Source organism: Leopardus geoffroyi, chromosome B1 (genome assembly GCF_018350155.1).
Source record: "Leopardus geoffroyi isolate Oge1 chromosome B1, O.geoffroyi_Oge1_pat1.0, whole genome shotgun sequence".
In the NCBI taxonomy this organism is placed as follows: domain Eukaryota; kingdom Metazoa; phylum Chordata; class Mammalia; order Carnivora; family Felidae; genus Leopardus; species Leopardus geoffroyi.
The window spans coordinates 111,421,609-111,441,735 of record NC_059327.1 but is presented as its reverse complement, the minus strand read 5'-3'; the positions used below and the strand labels follow the sequence as shown (position 1 = coordinate 111,441,735).

Genomic DNA, 20,127 nt, shown 5'->3' with positions numbered 1-20,127 from the left:
ACTTCCTATTTTACTAAATAAAAAAATGGACACAATTAAAAAAAAAAAAATGGGGCACCTGGGTGGCTCAGTTGGTTAAGCCTCTGACTTCAATTCAGATCATGATCTCACAGTTTGTGAGTACGAGCCCCACATCAGGCTCTGTGGTGACAGCTTAGAGCCTAGAGCCTGCTTTGGATTCTGTGTCTACCTCTCTCTCTGCCCCTCCCCCACTTGTTCTCTCTCTCTCACTTAAAAAAAAAAATTTTTTTTAATTTAAAAAAAAACAATGTCCACATACTTCCAACAACGCATCCTCCCACATGCCTGCATCAGCAAACATCTTTGCCTTCCCTGACTGCCACCATTTGTTGAATTGTCCAATGTTCCTAACCAAAAAAAAAAAAAAAAAAAAATCAATCCTTATGTACTAGATATTTCCTCTCACTAATACAGTCTAGCCAAGCCTACAGACAGCTGGAACCCTGGTCAACACCTGAATGTAATCTCCTGATATATCCTGATCCAAAACCACCCAACTAAGCAGATTCCAAATTTCTGACCCATAGAAACTATGAGTTAAAAATCTCTTACTGTTTTAAAACACTGGATTGTGGAGTGATTTGTTACAATGATAAACATAATACAATAAATGAATGAATGAAATGACAGATCACAAGATCAACATCCACTAGATAATTAGGAAGGATTTACACATCTGCTGCCACTTTCTTATGGAGCCAGCAAACTTGTCCAAATTCTTATGGGAGTGGCCATGCAAACCAGAAGCAGGTAGCATCACATGGCAAGCTGACCAAGTGTTTAGGGGTTAGGCTGCCCACTCATCACTGATGGCCAGATATTCAGGGCCTGGAGCTCCCCGGTTAACAATAACCCACCATGCCCTTTAAATCACAATTAAAATGTCAATGATACTTCCACATTTATAGATAATATTGGGGTCTAAATTCAAACTTCTGCTTGATGAAGAATTCCTCAGCTAGTTTTATATCTAAACCCTAGATTTTACCTTTAGGGAATAGTTTAATGACCAGAGGGGGAAGAAGTCTCGTTTCAAAGTAGTTTTTGGCCTGGAGGGTTCTAGGCCTCTAGAAATTCCTACCAACACACTTGAGAGTATCTATTGATAAATCTATTAAAAGATATATAGAAACACACACATTTAGTTAAATTCATATAAGTACAAATCTTTTTAATTTAGCAATAAAATATATTTTGCGAAACATAAACATAAAAGCACCAACTAATTAGAATTTTTTTTTCCATTTCTTTTAAACTCTTTCCTCTATCAGCAGTGTCAAAACAAGGCACATGTTTTCCTAGGCTTTACAATGCCTCCAACAATGAAAGTGGTCAAATCTCACACCTAGAGTTTAGATGTTTCAATAGAGACGTATAAAAATTTTTAAACACTTTTATTTCATTTACAGAAAAGATTCAGTTGAACAGTATTCTAAGTGAAAGATCTTTACTACCATAAAGCATTTAATGTTTTCATATAATTTGAATGTACCCAATATTAATTATATTTGTGGCTATGATTAATACAGTAGCTATGAAACCATTTCTACTAATTCATACAAAACATGCTCTTTGAACTTCATGTTCCCTCTAGCTACTCTCACTCCCATGATGATCTCATCCAGTTATTTGGCTTTAAACATCATCTATACACTGATGATTCCCAAATTTATAGCTAGAGCCAGACAGCTCCTCTGAACTCCAGACTAATATATCCAGCTGCCTACTTGACATCTCCATTTAGAAGTCTTACATGCATTTTACACTTATCTTGTCCTAAACCAAACTTCTGATCTTTTCTCCCAAACCTTCTCCTCCCACTGTCTTCTCCTTCTCAGTAAATAGGAACCTTAGCCTCCCAGTTACTCAAGTCAAAAATTGGGAGTTATCTTTAACTCCTTTCTTTCACACCTGACTCTGAATCCATCAGCATATTCTGTCAATTCTACATTCCATATCACTCATAATCTGGCTTCACACTATATCCACTGCCACTGTGCTTATCCAAGTCACCATCATCTCTCATCTGGATTGCTCAGTAGTCTCCTTACTTGCCTCCTGCCTCTGCCCTTGTTCTCTCTAACCTATTAGATACACAGCCATTCAGAATGATTGAGTACCACATAAGTGATTAAGAAAAGCATGTCATCACTTTGTTCAAAACCCTAAAATTGCACCTCACTTCAGCAAACTAAAAGCCAATTCTATAAGGTCCTACGTAATCTTCACATCACACCCTCCGCCTCCTCCACCCTGTTGCCTCTCTAACTCACATTCTACTATTCTCTCCATTGTTCACTCTGCTTAAGTTGCTCTGGCCCCTTTATTGTTCCTCAAACAATCAGGGCCTTAGTAGTAGCCCATCCATTGTCTGGGATGCTTTTGACCCAGTTGCCACGTGGCTCATTCCCTTACTTCCCTGAAGTCCTTGCTGTACTGTAACCCCCTCAGGGACTCCTTTATGGAAAGTACAATCCATACCCTCTTCAGCAATACTATTCTCCTTTTCTTGACTTGTCTCCATAGCCCTTTTCATCTACAGCATAAATATTTTGCTTGTTTTCTGTTTATTTTCCTCCACTGGAATATAAACTTCCTGAAGACAAGAGCTTCTGTCCATTTTTTTTACTACTATATAGTCAGCTCTTAGAATCTGCTTGGAAAATAGGAAGCACACAATAAATATTCATTGAATGTATGAATATTAAGAAATTGGACAACTGCTAGCACAGATATTTTATTATCAATATTTCAATAATTAGTCACTATCTTAGCTAGTACAATGAAAGCTTAAGACAATATTATTCATTCCTCCTTACAACAAACATTTTTTATCATATAGTTAAGTGTCAAAACTCTTTTTCACCTTGGCCTTATAAATTTCTGAAGCAAACCTAAGCTCTAATGTCATGACTATTTTTCTGGAAACACTGGTTTCTGAATACATCAATATCCTCCCACATCTGAAAACCCCATTAGAACTGACAATCATATCACTATTTAAAATTAGATGGACAAAGTATGTGTGGGTTTAATCTCCCTCACCCCTCCACCAAATGCAACCAAAGAAATATTTTGCAAGAATTGAATGCAGAATTATAGAATGAATTATAGAATAGGGATCTGCAGCAATCCCTATCAAAATAACGCCAGCTTTCTTCACAGAGCTAGAACAAACAATCCTAAAATTTATATGGAACCAGAAGAGACCCCAAATAGCCAAAGCAATGCTGGAAAACAAAAACCAAAACCAAAGCTAGAGGCATCACAATCCCGGACTTCAAGCTGTATTACAAAGCTGTAACCATCAAGACAGTATGGTACTGGCACAAGAACAGACACTCAGATCAAAGGAACAGAACAGAGAACCCACAAATGGACCCACAAACGTATGGCCAACTAATCTTTGACAAAGCAGGAAAGAATATCCAATGGAATAAAGACAGTCTCTTCAGCAAGTGGTGCTGGGAAAACTGGACAGCGACATGTAGAAGAATGAAACTGGACGACTTTGTTACACCAGACACAAAAATAAACTCAAAATGGATGAAAGAACTAAATGTAAGACAGGAAGCCATCAAAATCCTAGAGGAGAAAGCAGGCAAAAACCTCTTTGACCTCAGCCGCAGCAACTTCTTACTCAACACGTCTCCGGAGGCAAGGGAAACAAAAACAAAAATGAACTACTGGGACCTCATCAAAATAAAAAGCTTCTTCACAGCGAAGGAAACAATCAGCAAAACCAAAAGGCAACTGATGGAATTGAAGAAGATAAAACTCAACACCCCAAAACCAAATAATTCAGAGAAGAAATGGGCAAAAAACATGAATAGACACTTCTCCAAAGAAGACATTCAGGTGGCCAACCGACACATGGAAAAATGCTCAACATCACTCATCATCAGGGAAATACAAATCAAAACCACAATGAGATATCACCTCACACTTGTCAGAATGGCTAACATTAACAACTGAGGCAACAACAGGTGTTGGCGATGATGCAGAGAAAGAAGATCTCTTTTGCACTGTTGGTGGGAATGCAAACTGGTGCAGCCAATCTGGAAAACAGTATGGAGGTTCCTCAAAAAATTAAAAATAGAACTATCCTACGTCCCACCAATTGCACTACTAGGTATTTATCCAAGGGATAAAGGTGTGCTGTTTTGAAGGGACACATGCACCCTAATGTTTATAGCAGCATTATCGACAACAGCCAAAGTAGGGAATGAGCCAAAATGTCCATCGATGGATCAATGGATAAAGAAGATGTGGTATATATATACAATGGAGTATTACTCGGCAATCAAAAAGAATGAAATCTTGCCATTTGCAACTATGTGGATGGAACTAGAGGGTTTTAAGCTAAGAGGAATTAGTCAGAGAAAGACAAATATCATATGACTTCACTCATATGAGGAGTTTAAGATACAAAACAGATGAACATAAGGGAAGGGAAGCAAAAATAATATGAGAACAGGGAGGGGGACAAAACATAAGAGACTCTTAAATAGGGAGAACAAACAGAGGGTGCTGGAGGTATTGTGGAAGGGGAATGGGATAAATGGGTAAGGGACATTAGGGAATCTACTCCCAAAATCATTGTTGCACTATATGCTAACTAACTTGGATATAAATTAAAAATTAATACATTTTAAAAAAAAAGAATAGGGATCTGCAAAAGATGGCCTGGAGAACAAAGCCAGACAGGATTGAGAGATAAAACACAAAATACCCAGTAAAATTTGAATTTCAGATAAGCAAAAAATTTTTTAGTATAAATAAATCCCAAATATATAATAAATGTCAAATCTGGGAACCTTAAATCTGGCCCACCCCTGTTTTTGTACAGCCCACAAGCAAAGAATGTTTTTTTCATCTTTAAATGTTGGGGGGGGGGGAATGAAAGAAGAAGAATATTTCATGGCAAGTAAAAATTATATGAAATTCAAGTATCAGTGTCTATAAACAGTATCACTGGAACAGAGCCACTTGTTTGTCTGTGACCATTTTCACATTACTGCAGCACAACTGAATAGTTGCAACAGAGACCATATAGCTGCAAAGCCTAAATATCTACCATCTGGCCCTTTAGAGAAAGTTGACCAACCCCTATTGTAGAATATTACTTTTATTCTTCCCCTTACTAAAGACAAACCAAAGTAACCTACCTCTTTCCCTTTTAGAACTCTCTTCCCACAGGAGCACTACCGGTGCTTTATCATTATTCTGGAAAGAGAAGTAGGAAGCAAGCTGAGAAGAGGCAACATGATGAAAGGTGTGGGCTACGGATCCCCACAGAGCAGAGTGTGAGTGCTTTCTCCACCCGTCACAGCCTAAGTGAGTTACTTACAAGGGGGCCATATGAATACCACCACACAGGGTGGTTATAAGGGTTAGGAGATAAGGATTAAAAGTTTGATTTTAAAGGACAAAAAAGGGCCACATTTCTAGACTGCAACAGAGGGTATGATTGTCAGAAAGACAAAATGGAGAAGAAGAGTGAAAAGATAAAAATTAGGACTAGGGCAGACTTCTTTTATTTTTTTAATTTTTTTAAATTTTTTGTTCACTTTGAGAGAGAGATGGACAGAGTGTGAGTGGCGAGGGGCAGACAGAGAGGAAGACACAGAATCCAAAGCAGGCTTAGGCTCCAAGCTGTTAGCACAGAACCCAATGCAGGGCTCGAACCCACAGTGAGATCATGACCTGAGCCAAAGTCGACTGAGCCACTCAGACACCCCTAGGTGGATAGACTTCTTAATCACTCACCAAGAGGTGAGCTTAAGTGGAAAAATATAGACTTTACATAGATTCAAGCAAAAATATCATGACCAAAATCAGGGAAGTATGGCTGGATTTATTTGGACTAGGTAAGGGAGTAGTAAAACCCTTTTCAAGGTAAGTAAATCTTGGATTACATCTATTCAGTACACATGTGATTGTCTTAGTAGAAATAATAGAAACCTCACTTCCAGAAGTAGCATTATATTTGAAATGAAAGGCCTGAGTACATGCTACTGCTATTCTGAGGGGAAAAGAGAAAAGACAGAGCCACATTTACATGGCTGTTGAATCCCCCAAGGTTCTCAAAGGGGCCAATGAAGAAAGTACCATCCACAATCTCTTCAGCCATTCTTTCCAGGAAATATTTTCTACTCTGGCCCTGAATTAAAGTTATCAGGTCCCTGTTCTTAAGATCTAGAAAAACAGGAAATATATATATATATATTTAAAAAAAAGACAATTTATAAGATTCATCAAATGACTATATCTGTGACCCATGACCTCAGGCAGTGGTTCTCAACATGTGAGCCTCACATGTGAGACATATTCTCCAAAACAACTTCTGACACTAGATATAGTGCACTTCACTCCTCCTAAAAGGCATATCAGCATCGGAGAGAGTGAGAGTGATGTTATCACAGAGATAACCTTGAGGCTGTTCTAAATATATTTTCAAATGTAAATTATTTTCAAGCTTCAGTCCTTCAACTGTATTTGGTAACAAATACAGCCTCACTTCTAACATGTCACAACACCATGATTGAGTAGTACTGTTTCATACTACTTCCCAAGAACAAAATTTTCCTGAAATATAGAAGTCTACACTAATATTGATCATAGCAACAATACTGTTAACAATGCTTTTAATCAACCACAAGGTTACTTCAAGAATTGTGTTTTTGAAATTGATTTTTGTTCACAACATATGTTGCTGTACTTCAAAGCCTTAAATTCAGAGCTGGCCAAGACACTCATTAATTCATTCATTAGTTCAGTTATTCTCAACATATGAAACTCACATGATGAGAACCACTGACCAAGTATAACAGATTATAAATACAGATACCTGGCATATTTCAATCAACCAATATGAAATGAGATCCTGCCCTTTACCAGGTACAGTTCTGGGAGGAAAGATGAACAGGGAGAGTTCTGGCCCTCTGGGATACCAAAGTCTAGTGGTTGCAACAGAAAAAACAATTTCAATGTAGCATGGTTGAATAAAATGGTAAACATGAACACGGTATGTTATGGGTTCAAGGAAAATAACTGAATCAACAAGGGAATGATTAGAGAAAGCTTTGTTAGAGATAGTACTTTGAGCAGCTATCTACTGTCAGTAACTATCCTGGGTGCTTCCAGCCACAGATAGCTGTTAAAAAGTCAGCATGGTGCCTGACATAAGTGGGTTAACAGTCTAATGTGAAGGGCAGATCCATTAACTAATCTCAAAGGCAAATGGGAAGTCAGTGAACTATTTTGATGCCCTTGATCCTTCTCCCTTCTAACCAGGACTCACATCTTCACCAACATACACTCTTTTGTTCTTCTGTGGCAGATACTTGAAGAAACAACTTCTTAGCACAAAACTCTCTCCTCTTTGGGAATGGCCATATAGGTATAAGATATGAGAGGCCACATCTTTATACAACCCAAATCCTATAGAAACAGCTGATTGTTCCAGAAGTAGACATCTGACCAAAACTGGACCATTCGGTGATCTCTCATTAGAATTGAAATTCTAAACTAAGATGTACGTACAGTGACTTGGAGGTGAATCACATTAATGGCAAAGCCCTATAAAGAATGACAACAAATTCCTGATCCACAGGAGAGGCACCCTGCTTCTACTCTTTCCACATGTTACTTGTTGTCCTCCTTTCAATTCTCTAAGAACTTTCCTAATTTCCTTCCAACTCCTTAGGCTGGCCAGAGTCAAATTGTATGCTTATAGGCCAAGAAACATTCATACGTGTCTCTTGTCCACATAGTCATCCAACTCCTATACCCAGTGTAACTGTATTTCTCTCTGATCAAAAACTTGTTGAAAGATTAATTACCCATAAAGCTTAGTATGTTACCTACCCTCCAGAGAGGTAATAGTTTGGGGGAACTTGTGGAGATACAATGTTGGAATCCAGAGAATTTACTGCAGGGGGATTTCAGGACCTACAGAATCATGATAATCCTATAAAGGAGATATTTGGGCATACAGAGAATTATCATTAATGCCCCTTAAATTCCACCAAATATGTTTCCAAATCTTAGCTCTGTCATTCACATAACCAAATTTACACAGCTAGTAAATGACAAAGCCAAAATTTGAAATCAAATCTGGCTATTTTCAAACCTCACATATTTTTCATACCACAGATGTATCTATTAATGTCTATTTTCATTCTTCCTTTGTATCCGTGGTTCTCAACAGGGGGCAATTTTAGACACACACACACACACACACACACACACACACACACACACACACAAGACTTTGAGCAACATGTGAAGATAATTTTGGTTGTTAAAACTGTGAGGTGCAGCTAGCATCCAGTGGGTAGAGGTCAGGGATGCTGCAAAATATCCTATAATGCATAGAACACACCCACAACACTAACTATATGGCCCAAAATGCAAATAGTGCTGCGACTGAGAAACTCTGCTATAAATCAAACAAATAAACAAGTTTTCTGAAGAATGTATGATTCAAATGTACAAAAACAAAGAATTAAGTGAAAATTCCATTTTACACAAGATATACATTAGACTAGTACACAGACACTAATTTATTGATGTAAAAAATATTTATATTTTTAAATGGGATAGGCATGCTTCAAAGCAGTTATATGAGCTCATTTTGTAAAAAAATAAATAAAGCTCTATATATGCAGGAACATGGGTTCATTTACACATAGGAAGAAAACTGGAAAGCTATATACCACTAAGTTAGTAGTGTCTAGTCCCAAAGGGGAAGGAGATTGAATTTTTGTTTTTCTCTTTTTTACCTTGAGATGCATTTCTACATTGAAAGTTATCAGTTTTCATTTTAAGATACGCTCTACTTGTCAGCCTCATGCCTGACATCAGCTGGTTCAGACTGATTCACACTACCACAAAGCTTGCTTCGCCCACCTACATACTCAAGAAAAGAAGCACTGTTTCATTAAAAGAGGCTCAGAAATGGCATCTCTGTTTATGAGGTTCTGGTGCATGTGTGAAAACATTCATTACAGTCACTCAAGGTCTCATATTTCCCAAACCTCCTTGCTTCTGACTTAGGTGCCTTAGTCCTAATTCACACTGGTAACATCCCCACACCACTCTTCTTTCTGCTACTGAGTCAGTTCTTGTTAAGATCACCTTACTTCTGAGTAAACCTTAGATAAATGAAGCATCTTTCACAGCTCCAACTACCCCACCTCTAGCACTTAGCTGAGGGGACAGAAGAGGAATTTTAGAACTTAAGTTTGTAACCTAAAACTCCAAACAAAATTATTAATAGAAACACATTTTTCCCAAATACTTCTTTCTAAACACTCTTAAAATTGACTCTCATATCCTTTCTAGATTCATTTCTTTCATCAGACACAGTAGCCCTCAGCTGTAGCATAGCTGTAGTATATGTCTTCTTTCTATTCCTGTCAAAGCCAAAAGAAAGATGGACTTCATCTTCATTTGAGATGTTAACTGAATAGGATGAGTGAGTCCAGAACTACCCTCTTTCAGGTGCTAGAAGACATAGTCCTTTGATATAGTTAATACATTAAAAAAAAAAAATATATATATATATATATATGGGCAACTGATTAGGGAAAATCCTCTTTTGGGGGCAAAGGAGGAACTTTTCAGTAACTGAACATTAGCTATCCCAGATTATCAGAAAAGCATTTTCTATAATTTCTTCTGTTCTCAGTGTTTGTTACTACTGCCAAGACATTTTTATAAAACTCAGAATAAAATAGAATGGCATATCAAATTAAATTATATTCCAGTTATTTCTCTTTTCCACATCAAGCATTCAAACCCACCATGCATTCTCAAGACCTTGCCCCTAAGCAGGTTGTCTTTTCTCCAGTCACTGCACACCTCAGGAGAATATGCGTGTGGGTGCGTGTTTAAAAATATTTCCGTGAATTTGTGTTCTTGTGTGTGTATGTGTTTGTTTTATCCCAAATGAACGGAGTAAGACATTTACTGACCACCTCAAAACTGAAGCTGGGAAAGAATAGGAGATGCTCCTAAGTATGTGTTAAATGAATGACCAGTGACTAACAAGTTCTATAAAATCTGAAATAAAACTTAGAAGAGAGACAACTTGCATCACCAACAACTATTCCTGAAAATTCACACCTTCTTGTCATTTCAATAAATACATTAATCACTTGAATTGGTATCATGCTTTTCCATGAAGGTATTAACATATTTGATGTGTTTTAACTCCTGGCAGAATAAATTATGTTAAAAAAAAACTGCCTAATTGAGAAATTAGTCTGCTAACACTTCATTTTGATTATGAGTAATTAAGGGTCCTCTATAATTATGGGAAAATGTTACTATCCACTGAACTGCAAATAGAATTATAATGAAATAGAGATGATATATATCATTTTTAAATGATGAGAATGACTGAGTGTTGGGTTAAACCCAAGTTACCTTCACATGTGATAAAATGTAAGCTATTTTATTTCCACATGTGGCAATTTCTATGATTAAGGGTAATTAATTTCTCTGGCAATTGTAATTAATAATTTCTGCCCTACTGTTTCAGGAAATTTCATCCCAAAAAGGCAATGGACAACTGTTCATTGTAAATAATAACAGCTTTTTTTTCATGGAAAGATCTTTCAAAACAACTAGCAATTAATGAAAGGTATGCAAGTGCCCAGAAATTGCAAATGCTCAATTTCAAATGACATGGCCTTTAGCTATCCATCCAGCAAGAGAAGTAGTTTAAAATCTAAAAAATATTGCTAACAAAAATTAGAAGAGAGAAAGTAATTACTCATATATAAAGTTCAATGCAAATGTTAGAAACATAAATGAAAATAATGAAGTAATCACAAAACAAGTAGAGAGAGAATCAATTAAGAAATTGTAATAGATGTTTATATTGACTATGTTTAATTCTTGTCCCTAAACCGAAAGCAAATAGTTTTTATATCTCATACTTTATATAATCTCATACTCTATATTTGTCTCATATTTTATATTTACCAGAAAAAAAAGTTGATCTATAGAAAATTGACTTGTATCTAAACTGCCCATTCCTCATGCACTAAAATCAGATTTTTAATTTTGTGATATCATAATTTCTCAAGTACTAGGAAGTCTTCTCCATTATCAAAACTAATTTTCACCTCTGCTAAAGGGCTTTCTTAGATTTGGATTACAAATATATGTTTTTATTACACCAGAGACCTTAACTGACTAATTTTTAAGACTGAGTCACTACCTGGAAGACAATGATAGCATTGTGATAGATATAAATAGAAAATGATTTCTACTCTTCTCTCTGACCGTTTCTGCAGAATCCTGGGTCAAGACCTCCTGTCGGTCAATTCTCACACCAGCTCTGCTAGCCATTCTAAAGGGTTCCTTCCATTTCAAACCCATTAGCAATCCCTAAATTTCAACCAAAATCAGAATTAGGCGGTGATATGTACCAGAAAACTATTCAACACATCAGACTTTGTTCAAAGGTGAATCATTTTCTATCATAGGCAATTGTTTGCCTAACATGCTACTTGTATCTCTTAAATATTCTTATATGTCTGAATTGTATCTTATTCAGTTTTTTTGGTCCATTCATCTCCATGGGGCTGATTTTAAACCTGTTTTCCTCCCTATATGGACAAATAAGTCATCTGTAATGAAGACCCTGTAGGGAGTTGTCACAGACATTTTTGTCTACCACATACCCCATCTTAGATGTCTGTTCTGTTATAGGTCTTCCCGACATTCCTGTGTTGACAAAGCATCAACTCCCTGATGAAAATTAGGTTATCACTCCATGGACAACCATCACTAACTGAAACTCTAGAAACCAAACCATGGAACACCAAGAATAAATATAGTAAGAATTGTTTCACATGCTGTATATGACATATAAAATACAGCATTTGTCTTACTCTTATTAAAATGGAATATTTTCTTTTACCTGGTCAATGCCAATTAGTTATAGTTAAGCCACAATCTTTTGTGACATGTGACATGTCTCTCAATAAAAGGAAAAGCATATCATAAGCCTACTTCTTAGCTGTGACATGCTGTCCAGGCTCTGGTATGCCTCAAATTGGAAAATATGCCTTTCCCTTCACAAAGAGAAATACCACATGCCACAAAGACTGTGAACTCTGCAGGGTTATTTACTCATGGTTTTCTGAAACTGAAAACTACCTGTTTTTAAGTCATATGTTATTAATATATTAATTTTTTAAAAAGGCATTCCTCTGATAGCAATTTATTTAGTACTATGATAAGCCCAAGCAACTGCTGTTCTTTCAACTACTCTATGATATTTTATTTTAAATCTCAGGTAACATGTCCTTGAGGTGAATTGTTACAGTTATCTGGCTGTCTTCAAACTTTAGACTGAATGTCTGAAGCAGTGGTTCTCAAACTTGTTTTCACATCCAAACTATCTAGGAGATTCAAAAACATACCAATGCCTATATTTCCACCCCAAAGACTGCAAGTTCATTTGTCCCAGTGTGACCTGAGCTTAAAATTTTTTAATATATCCTGAGATGATTCTAATGTACAACCAAGTTTGGAAACCACTGGTCTACAGGAATATTGATTAACTTACCACCATGTGGATATTAGGCAATATTTACTATCATCTCATCGCTATCTGACAGAGTCAGAGAATGATATTCAGACTAATTAACCTTACCAGTAATTGCTACTACATAGTAAAATGCCAAGCATTTTACCAACATTTTATCTAATCCTCACAACATTCCTACATGATAGGTTTTATTATTCTCACATAGTAGATAGGGGAACTAGAGGTCTGAAAGTTTAGGTTGTTTACCCAATGCCATCAACTAATAAACAGTAGGGCTGGTATTTGAATCCATGTCTGTTTGACACTAAAAGACCCGTTCTTTACCCTATGTCATACATTTTCAGTAGAGGTTATATATACCACCTCCAAGGAAATAAAAATTAAAGGAAGTAGACATCAAAAAATGCTTAGATACTACAATGGGTTGTGGCCCTCCAAAGTTAAATTTTGCTGATGAAATCTTTTTCTTTAATATTTAATTTCTCTTATTGAAGAAAATTTAAATTTAATTTTATTTTTCTACTTAGGAGGATAATTGTGAAAAAAAAAAAAAAGTTGAGAAACAGTGCACTATGCCATACTCTGCCTCCAACCATTTTGGTTAATAATGAGTTAACATGTACACTACTCACATGCCACATACATATTATCTACATATTGTCTACATATATACATTATATAGAATACATGTAGAGAAAATGGCTCTACCTTCAATTTTATTTTTAATTCTTTTAATGTTTGTTTATTTTGAGAGAGAAAGAGAGAGAGAGAGAGAGCAGGGGACGGACAGAGAGAGTGGAGAGAGAGAGAATCCCAAGCAGGCTCTGCACTGTTAAGCGCAGAGCTCAACACAGGGCTCAGTCCCACAAACCATGAGATCTTGACCTGAGCCAAAACCAAGAGTTGGATGCTTAACCAACTGAGCCACCCAGGCACCCCTCTCCTCAATTTTATAATTCCCAAGTTGCACTTATATTTGAAAAGAACCACAGTATAAACAAAACTATATATGTTATAGGTCCCCAAGATAGTAATGATAGGATAGGAAGTAGTAAGTCCAAAGAGTATTATCTAAAAGTCTTCATGAATATCTATTATATTGCTACTCTAGCATTATACCAGTAGGTTGTTGTTTCAAAAACTTGGGAATTTCCTGGGTGAAATCTGAAACTGGTCCAGTATGTGAAGGGCAAGGAGAGATCAGAGAAAAAGGGAGACCACACCAGATTGGTAGGTGACAGGTTTAGCATGGGAATTTACTTACAAGGCTTATCTTGGGTGGCGACAAGGTGAGTAGATCTCCATACCCACCCACCAGAATCTTAAAAGTTTATACAAAGGCCTGAACTGGTTTCAATCACCTATTCCATCCTGATGGTCTCAACAACACATTACTTTCTCAAGGCTGTGTCCTTGAGGCAGTCTATAATGTGGCAAAGACAATCAGAACACATGTTTCAAGTATATAGGAGAAGGTTAGGAGTCTCCAATTGCCTGGGCCCAACTTGAGGGTCAACTGGTGGTTATGTCCACTTGATGACCTCCTTCAAAATAAATACTAGAGGAAGCTTTCTCTGATATGACATGGCTAAATGTGAAATTATTTCAAAGTTTTAAATATCTGGAGGCAAAAATCAAATCATTCAATTTTGTATCTCCTATAGCACAGCACATCATATAAACTAGTCAATCAAAAATTAAATAGAAAATGGAATTTCCATTACCATACTGAGGTTTTCAATCACATAATCAAATACACACAATAACAAAACAATTTTAAGCAAATTTTAATTAGTCTTCACTGATTTAGAAGACGTTTTTCTACTTTCTCTAGAATCATTAATTTTAAATTTTTTTTTTTCAACGTTTATTTATTTTTGGGACAGAGAGAGACAGAGCATGAACGGGGGAGGGGCAGAGAGAGAGGGAGACACAGAATCGGAAACAGGCTCCAGGCTCTGAGCCATCAGCCCAGAGCCCGACGCGGGGCTCGAACTCACGGACCGCGAGATCGTGACCTGGCTGAAGTCGGACGCTTAACCGACTGCGCCACCCAGGCGCCCCTAGAATCATCAATTTTAAAACATTTTTATTCTGTAACAGATGGAAGCGTAGCACAAAAAACTTCAAATTTAATATCTCCTCTAAAAAACTAGTAAGTTGATTTACCAAGTTGTCACTACTGTCCTATGAATAACACATAAAGAGGCATTTGAGGATACTAGCAAGTGCTCAAATATTGAACTCAGACTGGCTGAAGTCAATGATAAAGGCTACCCTACAGCAGGCTGAAAGGTCAGCTTTAGAAAGGTCACTCTTTAAGCCAAAGAGTCAACATGTTTATGCTCCTATCAAGGAAACATAGAAATTGTGACAATCAGAAGCATGGTGTCATAATGCTTATTTGCCCAAGACAAAGAGGGCTCTGAACAATTTCCTCAAAAAAGTTATTGCTTTGAAACTCACAACCCAGTAATTAAGAAGGACTTCTTTATGAGCAGCATTCTAGAAAAATACTCTGAGGTTTCTAGCTAGTGAAATAAAAATTATTTGAGAATGTTACCCAACTTCAATGTGAAGAAACAGGGTAGGACCTTAGCTGGCCCAGCCTGGATCTTGTGTGGCCACCCTTGGACCAATCACTGTGGTTTGAATGTCCAGACCTGAATTTTGTGGCCTCCTCCATAGACAAAAAGTTGGGGCCTTGTGATTGGTAACCCCACCAGAATCACACAATTTGAGGGAGAAAGGAACAGTTCTTATAAGACGGGGTAGGAGGCATGGTTACAAGAATCAGGAATGCAGGACAGACAAAAGTAGCAGATATCTACTACACCAATGATGTGTATACAAATAATCTAGAGACCCTGTTAAAATGCAGATTATGATTCAGAAGGCCTGAGGCAAAGCCTGAGGTTGTATATATCTAAAAAGTTCCTAGGTGATGTCACAGTCCACACTTTGAATAACAAAGCACTAACCTTCTTTTTCTATGCATTGCCCACCTATGTTTAATGTGGTAGATGCTCTAAAGTTTCAGACTCACCCACAGTAATGAATGCAATCTGACATGCTTGTCTGAATATGATGCCTTCTCAGGACCAGCTGTGTCCCCGTCACAACACTGAAATAGCAGAGGTGTTGCATGTCAGGATCGAGACATATTGGCAGAACTCTGTGATAAAAACACTTTACAATTTCATAGCACCTTTCATTCCAAAGTGTTTCAGAAGCTATATACATTCAGCACCACAGAAAGATGATAGAGGCAGCAGACTCCATGGGGTGAAGGAGGTGTCAAGGGATGGAGTGGGGGTGGAGGGATAAGTAGGCCAAGGACAGTGGAACGTTTCTCTATTAAAGGCAACACAACACCAAAATATTCTCAATGGAAAAGAATAAAACCCAAAAATATTTAAGGTTCATGACCAAAGAATGATAATGTAAAGATTAATATTCAGAATCATTTTCATACAATCATCTTCTCTCAATAAATTGCCTATTCACATGGGTATTCTGTAAGCACAGAGGAAAAGAAAAGAAAAGAAAAGAATGAGCTAAACAAACAAGAATACTTAAGATATCAGGAAATCTATAAGGTCTGAATCCAGTAACCCTGGCCTATATAGACTATCTGAGTCTTCTTGATTAAACAATTAAGTCCTAAAATGTTAGAAGTAGCTTTTCATAACATATTTAGTGGCATGGGAAGTAGCTTTGTTTGCACAGAACTTAGTAAAAGAAATGATTTTTCCAAATATTACAAAATGCAAACATCTAACTTAACTTTAATATACCTGATGACAATGTGGATAATTTGTATATGTTCTGGAGGGGGGGAAAGTCATTTTATGACAGAGCTTGAAAATGGAAACTTTTTAATGACTCCTGGAGTGTTTGCCTTTAAAAGAAATCCATTTTCTAGCACTGCTGTTTCCCATTTGTTACCAAGGACTCCTGCGGGGCTTCCAGTGACTTGGAAAGAGTTCTATTTTCACTTCTGCTGGCTCCTGTGACCACATCCAGATGATAAATGAGGACCCACAAGCTCCCACAAGACAGTTTCAAAGAGTCTGTGCTCCAGGCAGTATGTGGCTACCTGCCAGGGAAGCACATACCAAATTAAAAGGGCGAGGAGAGAAATCCTTCGCTATTTCATGTTTCCTGGGATTTCCAATGAACTCATTGGGTTAGTCTTCTTTTTTTTTTTTTTTTTGCAATGTTTTAATGTTTACTTATTTTTGAGAGAGAGAGAAAAAGAGTACAAGTTGGGGAGGGGCAGAGATAGAGGGAGACACAGAATCCGAAGTAGGCTCCAGGCACCAAGCTGTCAGCACAGACCCCGAAGCGGGGCTCAAACCCACAAACTGTGAGATCATGACCTGAGCCGAAGTCAGTCATTTAAATGACTGAGCCACGCAGGCACCCCAATTGCATTAGTCTTCTTTATGAAATGTTTTAGTAAATGTCCTTATTTGTGAACATTCACAAAAACCTCAAGATAACAAGGAAAAAGAAAACAGGATTCTTAGACCAGAAATCCATCTTTCCACTCCTTTTTATTCACTACCCTATCTTTTCCCCTCCCACTTTCACTTGAGACAAGGTGGTGAAACCTTCCCCAGCCAGCAGATAACAGTGGTCACTCCATCAGGAGGATGTAATCTTGAATCACAGAGTTATCGCTTTGTCAGAGAAAAAAAAAGCATGCTACTCATATCCCACAAAGAGATTTTCCATTAGGGAAAATCATTAAAATGCCCTATTGCCTGCCCCCTCACACTGTAATTCTGGGCTACAGGCACAGTTCTGCTCAAAAGCCTATTTTTATAAATGATGAAAAGTAACTGATGCATCTGGTTATCTCTCAGAATTTTGTCAGTTCCACAACTAGAAATGGTGCTGCCAGGCTCACTCCAAAGGAAGCTAGTGGTGAAGTGTAGGCTTCAGATAAGGATTTACACTGAGAGTCCAGCTCCAGAAACTGCACAAAAGATTATAGATATGAGACAGGCAAAGAGAAAGGTGCAATCATAAAATTAGAGTTAATGCAATCTTGTGGAAAAATGAATACATTCCATTTTGGTTTACTACACATTTGACAATAGCACAGAAACAAAACTGAATATACACCTTGAGAATTATAATACATATAACTACCAGCTTGGAATAACAATATAAAAAGAAAAGAAAGTTACGAGTTAAACGGCACATTTTAAGCAATGAAGTCTTTGGAATTAAATCTTTGTTTGACTCATCATTTGACTAACTGATAGTCCATTTGTTTCTCAAAGATTTAAGTTGGCTCAACATTTAATTAATGTCAAACACATAAATATGGATTTATGCATCCAGGCACAGTTCTAGGAATTGGGGACTCTTAGCAATCAAGACAACTATGGCTTTGCCTCTTAAAGTTTCCTTCTAACATTATGGTCTGGTTGACCATGAGGAATGTAATTGTCCCAGTATGAACTACTGAAACTAGAACAGTACTATTGATACCTTTATCATACTTGCATCATCTGCTACCTTTTAAACACATATTTACTGAGTGGAAGTGTTTACCTTTAACACAAAATTAACCATACCAATCTGTACAATCTGTAAATTTTAACAAGTTTTCTTCTGCTGACTGAGTCTACACTCATTAAAGACACCTTAACATGGATAATAAAATATTTTCAGAGTTCAGGTAACAGTTCAGTGTAACTTAATTTAACTTGGTCTTTGAAGTGTAAAGCATAATGTGTGGCCCCCCAAGAAGCACAAAACCAATTAAGACATGATGCCTACTCAGGCTGTTTGAGTAGCATTCAGGAGATATTTACATGAAGAACAGGAATAGAAATTAGAATAAGGTGTACACTGTAACATAGGTTTAAATTTACGCTCCAGGTATATGTGGAAACAAAAGGTTAACTTTAGCTAAGACAACTGGAAAAGATCTCTACAGCAGCTGAAATTGCAAAAATGCCATGAAGAATGAATTAAGCTCATCAAGCAGATTGGGTAAGGGCAGAAGGGTATAATGGTTAAGAACGGTTAAGTGACAGAATTCTGGCAATCTTTCCTACTAGCTATAAAACTTGGTCTGGTTTCTCATTTGTGAACAGGGACAATGTAAAAATATATCATAAAGATGCTATAAATATTAAATTAAGATGATTCATGTAAAATCTTTTACAGAGTGCCTGTTATATAGTGCTCAATAAATATTAGTTTCTATTATTATTATAGAGTAAGAGTGGAGGAAGAGGAGTAGGGAAGTATAGATTACGCTTAAGGAATAGCCGAAGAGGCATGTGCAGGGCTTATTGAAAAAGGAACCTTGAGCAATAGATTATTGAGGGCCTCAAAATACAAGAAAAGTAAATGGCCTTTATTAGAAAAGTAATAAAAAACCACTCAAGAATTTGGAGTAAAGGAATAAGTGACATAACCAAACCATAATTAAATTGTGTTTCCCTCTTACCAATTTTAAGATATTTCTAAAGCCTTGTTAAGATGAATAGTTGTGCAACAATCAGGAATTTGGGTACTGCTAATTAATAGCTACTATTCACCAAGCACTTAAAATACACAAGCATTGTGTTCAGTACTGTGCATTTTTCTAAATCTTTACCAAAAAAATATATGTCACGTATAACAGATATACATAACAAATGAGAAAACTAAGATGCAAATAGATTTTTAAAAATCTCAAGGTCACACAAATAAAAGAAAAGTGAATATTATACAACAATGAATTCTTCAACAAACTTAATAGTATGGTTCTGGTTTGTTCTATCCTAATGTATATCACACTTCATTGTATTTGACTGCTTGTCTGCTACCCTACTAGAGCGAAAGTTCCTTGAATTGGGGACTATACATCAGTCACCATCGTTATCTAGGCAATTAACAACCATGTTGTGAATAAATAAATAAATAAATAAATAAATAAATAAATAAAATTTTACGGCAGAATTTTCCTTAAATAGCATATTTATTGGCTTCATCTGACTCATTGCAAGCCTGCTAGAGTTATTTCTAGAATATATGTACAGAGTTTGTACTTTAAACTTTTTAAACTTTATAACAGAATAGTTTTAGAAAGTTTCCTAGCCTGATTAATGTATTATACTATTTAAAATATGAACAAAACAACACTTTCAGAATATTTGATTCATGCACCTTGTATCTGTGCCATCAACAACCTCATGGTTTTTGTTAAATACTTTATATTATTCTAGAAAGGGAAAGTTTCAAATTTCTATTCTTTGAGTAATCTTTTCCATTAAAAGGAAAAAAAAAGGTATTTCTTAAAACAACTATATTTAGAGTTCTCTAGAGTCAATGTGACCCACATTTAGCCCAGTCAAAAAAGAAAATGTACAAAAAAAAGATAGAAATATGAAACACAATAATTCTAAAAATGGGTAATGAGTAAGGTTAAAAAAATACAAACACTTCAGATCATTTAAGTATGGGTTTTGTCTGGATGACTGATGTTGATTCTGGGGCTCCAGACTAACATGATATAAACAGAAATT

The 20,127-nt window shown here is 36.5% G+C and overlaps 1 long non-coding RNA gene across 3 annotated transcripts in view; it reads right to left on the bottom strand.

Annotated features, from left to right (window-relative positions):
• The window catches only part of LOC123593782, a 634,051-nt gene that overhangs the window by 446,103 nt on the left and 167,821 nt on the right, over nt 1-20,127 (bottom strand). For all 3 annotated transcript variants that reach the window (XR_006710500.1, XR_006710502.1, XR_006710501.1), the window contains exon 3: nt 15,639-15,716. This is a non-coding gene — a long non-coding RNA (uncharacterized LOC123593782). The remainder of the gene's footprint in view (nt 1-15,638; nt 15,717-20,127) is intronic.